This window comes from Bombus affinis, chromosome 16 (genome assembly GCF_024516045.1).
Source record: "Bombus affinis isolate iyBomAffi1 chromosome 16, iyBomAffi1.2, whole genome shotgun sequence".
Lineage (NCBI taxonomy): Eukaryota > Metazoa > Arthropoda > Insecta > Hymenoptera > Apidae > Bombus > Bombus affinis.
The window spans coordinates 2,036,055-2,043,414 of record NC_066359.1 but is presented as its reverse complement, the minus strand read 5'-3'; the positions used below and the strand labels follow the sequence as shown (position 1 = coordinate 2,043,414).

The window sequence follows — 7,360 nt, the reverse complement described above, 5'->3', positions numbered from 1 at the left end:
CTATGCTCCATCGCATATTTCAGATGCACAGGAGCCATCCTATATTTTACAATTTCTATCTTTTAGTTTATGAAAGGAGGACGTTAAGAAATGGCCACTTTCGAATCCACTGGCGATCGAAAAATTCTTCCAAGATATTTGGCAGCATCTCTCCAGGAGCAATTAGCATTTATATGATGTTTATATAAATACAATTAAATGCCATAAATAGCAAAAGTGTTAAAGAAGATGTTTGCAAGGATGAGAAAGTGGCCGCGGTCAAACTTACCCATTCATTACACTTAGTTTTCGTCTTTTTCTCATAGTGGCCCATTTACGAAACGATGCTTTGGAAATTCCGGTAAATCGGACGAATCAATTTGAAATCGAGCAAATCCAAAGTACCGTAAGATCTTTGTCACGTACGAACAACAGTAGGTGCGCACCAATTCTGCGTGAAGTCTCATCCTCATCCTTAACACTAGAACTACCACACCAGTCAAATTGACTGGCTTTACAATTTTATTTAAAAATTCCTACTTCATGTTATATTTTTTTCAATTACAATGATGTAATAACTTTCGCAACGATAACTAAAAGAATAACATAACGAATTTTATTTTGTCTTTTATGTATTCAAACTGAAAATAACTTTGTATCAAGGCTACTTACACCAATACCAGTGAAGATGGCTGGTATTTGTCAAAGTGTAAAAGGATCCTGCAATCTGTTTATCGAACCCTAATTAACCAGTTTCCTCGTTTTCTACAACTTGCCACACGTTTTTCAAACTTTTACCGCGTATCATTCGATATGATAATATCAGTTACCAGGAAAATTCCGGATCGATCGTTAGATCATTAGATACTAACACTAAAAACACCACACAAGTCAAAATGACTGGTTCTACAATTTTATAAATGTGTCAACCCTCGTTTAGGGATCATGACCTCAGATGGATTAATAATAATGTATTACATAAAATGGAATTCCTTCCGTAAGAAATTAATAAATCAATAAATATAAAAATATTCTATTATTAGGTATTTTTTAAAGACCAGTCATTTTCACTGGTTTTGGTAGAAATAGCTTCGTGTTAACTATCGGTAGTTCCAGTGCTATGCAGGTGCAAGAATCAGCGTTTTCCTCGCACTGTCCTTCATCCTTGCGTTTCAATTATCCCCAAAGATATAGCACATCGATGATGATGAACGTTTCGGTGCACGTGTCACGCATCTTCTCACAACATTACAAATTCCTGCTGTTCGCTGAAACCGGGGCAAAATTGAAATATAAAAATCGTAGTAGCGGTCTTGATCCTTCCGCTAATAAATTAAACCATGCGTAAATTCGACAAATGATCCAACAGCTCGGATCTCTTGGTCCACCCCCTCCACCCATTCCCCCTCCTTCCCTTAACCGACGAAGACGAACGAATCGTCGACATGATGGATTAGAGCGAAGGGTCTCGTGTGTGGCACCGAATTTCTTCGAGAACACCCGAGACCGCGTACAGCACAGAGTATCGTTCCCTCTGGCTCTCGTAATGAACCGCCTATTCAGCCGACGGCAAATTTCATCTTTCCCGCTGCTCGCGGCTTTAAACCGCGATAACTCATCGAGCGGTTACGAGTCGTTGTGAGAAGTCGAAGAAAAAGTAGAAGAAGAAGAGAAGGAGGAGGAAGAAGAAGAAGAAGAAGAAGAAGAAGAAGAAGAAGAAGAAGGAGAAGAAGACGAGAGTGTTGCGTTGTTGGAGACCGGAACCTATGGTAAGAGGGACCTATGGTGCGTGTCGTGGACGGCGGCACGGTCGAAAAACGGAACGCCATGCAAATCGCGTGCACTCGGTGGAACCTGTTTTCGAAACGGTAGCTCGTCTCGGTTTTGCGTTTACACTTGGCAAGACAAAAAGATGGAGCGCGATAGAAATCCGATGTTTCTGCAATTTGTAGGTGATAAAACAAATTGAATTTTCACGATCCATCGTCTTTGTGTATATAACATGGAGTTTGGAGATGGTTATTAGAAAAGAGATGATAGTTATATAGAAAAGAGCGTAGCTGGCCGATTTTAACGAGCATGAAATATGCTGTCTCAAGGTCAACATCCCGAGCACCTCTTCCATGTACAGATCACCGACGCTCGGCCTTAGTTTCCGAGATATTCGCAACAAGCTTCGATGTAATTTGTATCACGATCGCGTTTCATTCTGTAAGAGACGTGTTTTTCTACTAACGCGGCCAGAAAGTGCCGATACAGCGGCTGGTCCGATAAAACGTACACTGTGAATTTATTACAATGCGTTTGCGCCAACCAAGTTTTTGTATTTTTCCTTGAACCACCTTTTATTGGGTTGGCAACTAAGTGATTCCGGATTTTGTCATTAGGTGGTATTGACAAAAGCCGCAATCACTTAGTTGCCAACCCAATATAACCGGCTTTCGGAACGCGTAGCGTATTCTCATCTATCGCGTCTATCGACTGAAAACTGCGTGCGTGAAACCGTAATTTTAGCCGAGGAAGTGAGAAAAAGTCACAGGGAGCCATATCGGGCGAATACGATGCTCGCGAAACGGCGTTGGTTGCATTTATGGGGAAAAAATTGCGAGCCAGAAGAGAGAGAACATTACTGAAATTTGGCAAATTGATTTAAGAATCACTAAAACCAGTTTCTTTCAATAACAGAGATCTCGTTCGATAACAGTGCTGACAACAGCATCGGATACATCAAATGTATCGATGCAACGAAATAGCTTCGTTACAACGAAGACGATAACACCGACGATTTTGTCCGACGAACGACGGAAAAGAACGACGAATATGACTCTAATATTATATTACTTACGCTGAAAGAAATACCTGTGTTAGTAACCAAAGAGCTATGGGACGCATAAATATTCGAAGAATCTATCGATCAACGTTAATATGTGTTTGAACAAGTGAAATTTTATATCGGAAAAACAACACGTTATATCGAAAATTCCATCGTTCGAACAGTTTCGTCTCTTTATCAGTTCAAGAAATTAAGGGAAGCTATGCTTCGTGTTTAATAACAAAGTTAAGCGAAGCAAACAAACGAACGAGCAAAATAGTAAACACGAGGGGAAAAAATGGGCTGCAAGCGCAACGTGTATTGGAAAGAAACGAGGCTCTCATCCCACGTGGTTTAAAAAAAGGGAGAAAGAGTTGCCGCGGCGAATAAATAAATAAATGATTTTCGGCGTGTCGGCATTTAGACAGGCAGGGATGGCTTTTTATTTGTAGGAGCCCGGGCCTCGGCCTGTTCGCCGCCTAGTAATCAAAACCCGCCGAAATTCCCAGCTTTCGCAGCGGTTATTACGCCTTCGGGCAGGCTGCTCGCGCGGATCGTTGATACGATTTTTCCGTCACGGTGCTTTGCCAAATTGCACCCTCCGCATTCCATCGCCTTTCTTTCCTTACACCTTTGCTCGCCGCTTGTTTTATCTTCCCTTTTATTTCCATCTTTTTTTAACCTTCCTTTTCCTCGCAGCAGCCTTGCTTTTCTTTTGTCTTTCAATTTTTCGTTTCTTCTTTCCTTCCTTTTTTCACGTACTTTTCTCTTTCGTTCTACGTATCTCTCGCTTCTCTATATTTTTTCTTTTTTTTTCTTGCGCTTTCATTTTTCTTCTTTCATTTATTTTATTGATTTACCCAATCACAGACTGAACTAAAGAAATAGAATTGCTAATAGAAATTTGTTTCTTGGATATTCTTCGTATTGTCGCATGCATTTTGACATTTGCAGCTGCCGACGTTAACACTGACCTTACCAGGCCCGGTTTCAAAATTTCATTTCAAATTGTACGTTCTTTGTTATTTCTTTCGTTCGTCCAACTTTGTGAAAATTCTTCTGTTATCTGATTGATTAATTTCTCAATTCTCCTTTTTGCTTCTTTTTTACCGAGGAAAATTCATCACCTGGCTTGTTTACCGCAACCGGTCGGCAAATATACGTCTTCTTCTAAAATTCTCTGCCTGGGACCTTAGCTCTGAACTCGAGCAACCAGCTATAGTTGTATACATCTAAACGCGGTATGTGTTTGGCTTCGTCGTAAGCGCTTGAATAGTCCGACAGAGTCCTTGTGAGGTGACGCATGAACACAACCGAGTGTTGTCGGACACTCTCGAGAAATATTTCTCGAGAATATACTCGCTGCATGATAAGTTCTCTATAGCTAAACGAAATCTAAAGCAGTACCATTTTGAGAGTCACGGAGTACAGATCGAAGCCTACGAGAAATGAAATACGACAAGGAGCGAACAAATCTCATAATATTCCCTACGTTGGTTTGTATTTTCTTTTATCCCAGGATATGTGCACGCGTTCAGTGAGAAAGTTATTGAAAAACATAGAAAATATAAGCGAGGAGTGTTGAGACGAACGAAATTCCAAGTCCGAAAACGAGCGAATCGAAAGCGAGAAATATTCAGACGGATGAAATTCTACGTCCGAAGATGAGGAGACTGAAAGTGAGGATGATCTGTTCGACTATCATCTCTTGTTTATATTACATACAAAAATGAAAATATGTGATTGATTATTTTATTTTTTAAAAGTTATGTCATACAATACAATAAATTGACAGTTTCTCTCGAAAAAAATACGTCTATTTAACAGTAAAAATAGGTATATGTGAAGTGTTAGTGTTACAATAATGTTCAGAGTGCAATTTCCTCGTTGGATGATTTTATTTAACCATTTCACATATTGTTCATACAAAACGTCAAATTCAAAGTATACATTGAAAATATAAAAAAATATAGGTAAAATTAAAAACGTTAAAGATGACTGAAGATAAATAAGACGACTTGAAGGTGAAATTAAAAATTCATAATGCATTTTAATATCTTTTTACAGTGTGGTATCGTTCGATTATAACTTTATTTAATCATAACCGATACTTTAACTTCTTAATTAATTTTGACACCACTAAATTCCTGTATTTTATTATATATTGTACTTTATAAAAGCAGAGAAAGTGGCGCAATTAATTGGCAATAATTCCAGGTAAACAATAAGTGATGATAACAAAAAAAAGAGGAAAACGCGTTGCTAAAATCAAAAAGGAAGATCTCCCTATTCGGTTGGCTAAGTGTTAATATATCGCTAATTATTTACACCAGGACACACCTCGTCGATTTTGACGACATTCACCACTTTGACAAAACACATTTCAAAGTCATCGAAATCGGCGAGGTGTCTCCACAATTCTTTAAATAGTTGCCACGGATTTAATCATTGTATTTATTAATATCAATTGATATCATTTCGAATGTTGAAATTGAATCTGCAATTTAATATTAAAACAATATAAATAGACTTTAATAAATTCTATTTATTATTCAACTTTTAATATTTCTTTTTCCTATGATAAACAGTGTAACAATCACCTACGTGTAATGCTATACAGCAGCTTTTGCAAATGTATCTGGTTTCGCTGCGTTTTCATTTTGAACAGCATACTCTACACGCTCTAGTCGGATTTGTTTTTCTGCCAGTGACTATTTTTTCTAAGATCTGATCTCTTAGAGTGCATCATTATAAGCAGCTGTTTTAGAAATTCGAGAAGTGTCAAGTGCAATGCCTCATTCTTTGGAATCCACGGTTATCCATTCTCTAGCTACTTCCAATAGAAATTATTTGTATCTTGTTTTATTTTCTAGCGGATAGGTAGAGTACATTTTATATGCATTGAACAAGCTGCAATTTATCAGAAAAAATGCTAATTTTTTCCACCACTTTAAAGCTAAACGACGTTCATGCGAAAAAAGAATCGCATTACGAGTTAACTCGTGGTCGGTTGGCAACGTTTGGCTATGAAAATACGAGTTAACTCGTGAACCCGGTCAACAATGTGTTAACAAATTTCTCTCTTTGAATGTGAGTAGAAATGTCAGAAACGCGAGTAACGCAGAGGGCTAATCGTTTGTCGTGTAATTTACAACGCGTATCCCTCGTCGTATTAGTTTCATAAATTGAATTTCGCGAGTATTGTCACGAGCGTGTCGGATTTATAGTCGGCGGCCCCTTATAATTCTCGAAAATGGAGCATGCTTTTAATAACCCGCCGAGCGGAATGAAAATCCGCCGCGTCGGCGATTCCTCCGCCACCGGTTAATCGACTACGTTGTTCGAAAGGGGTTCGATTGGCCGCCACGTCGAAAAAATACTCTTCTCCCCGAATAAACGTTTACCTTTTCCATGATAAAAATCGAATTTGTCAAATTACAGGGCAAACCTTAGCTTAACTCGATTGAAACACCCCGAAACATCTTAACACTAGAACTACCATACCAGTCACATTGACTGGTTTTACAATTTCATTTTAGAATTCCTACTTCATATTATATTTTTTCCCAATTACAATGATGTAATAACTTTCGCAACGATAACTAAAAGAATAATATAATAAATTTTATTTTGTTTTTTATGTATTCAAACTGAAAATAATTTTGTGTCAAGGCTACTTATACCAATATCAGTCAAAATGATTGGTACTTGTCAAAGTGTAAAAGGATCCTGCAATCTGTTTATCGAACCCCAATTAACCAGTTTTCTCGTTTTCTACAACTTGCTACACGTTTTTCAAACTTTTACCGCGTATCATTCGATATGATAATATCAGTTATCAGGAAAATTCCGGATCGATCGTTAGATCATTAGATGCTAACACTAAAAACACCACACAAGTCAAAATGACTGGTTCTACAATTTTATAAATGTGTCAACCCTCGTTTAGGGATCATGACCTCAGATGGATTAATAATAATGTACTACATAACATGGAATTCCTTCCGTAAGAAATTAATAAATCAATAAATATAAAAATATTCTATTATTAGTGTAGGATCTTACCACAATTCCTTTATTTATTACAAATGGATTAAACAGGTGTTGGTTAAACAGAAAGCAATGGTTGTTTAACGTGAACTAAATACAATAACGTACTATAATTAAGACAATTAAATAGTTAATTTGCAACTCTCGTCACCACAGTTCCAACGCGGACCACACTCTCTCGACAGCGCTAGTGTCACGTCGGAGACACAAGAAATCACGAAAATGATAGATCACCGGTGATCTCGCGTCGCAGTTCAAACGTTTCACAAATAAGATGAAGAAATTAAACTTTGTATAGAGTTTATTATGCGAATGCGACAGAGTGACGGTTCAAAGCGTTACAACAGAATGATCTCGAGCGCTAATTTGAGAGTGTTTTTATACTGAAGGTTTAGTCCCCCTGGAGAGGTTATCATCGTGTATATATCAAAGGTGGCTATTCCGTTACTATTTGGTTGGTGTTTCGATAGCTGTGGCATGCAGGATGTTTACCCTATCGTATTACTGTTTCTGAGCGTG

At 37.9% G+C, this 7,360-nt stretch overlaps 1 long non-coding RNA gene across 1 annotated transcript; it reads left to right on the top strand.

The window, feature by feature from the left end:
* Positions 1-2,689: 2,689 nt before the first annotated feature.
* Positions 2,690-5,347, top strand: LOC126925862 (uncharacterized). The gene is made up of 2 exons (XR_007714159.1): positions 2,690-4,815; positions 5,009-5,347. It is a non-coding gene; the product is annotated as an uncharacterized LOC126925862 (long non-coding RNA).
* The last annotated feature ends 2,013 nt before the right edge of the window (positions 5,348-7,360 follow it).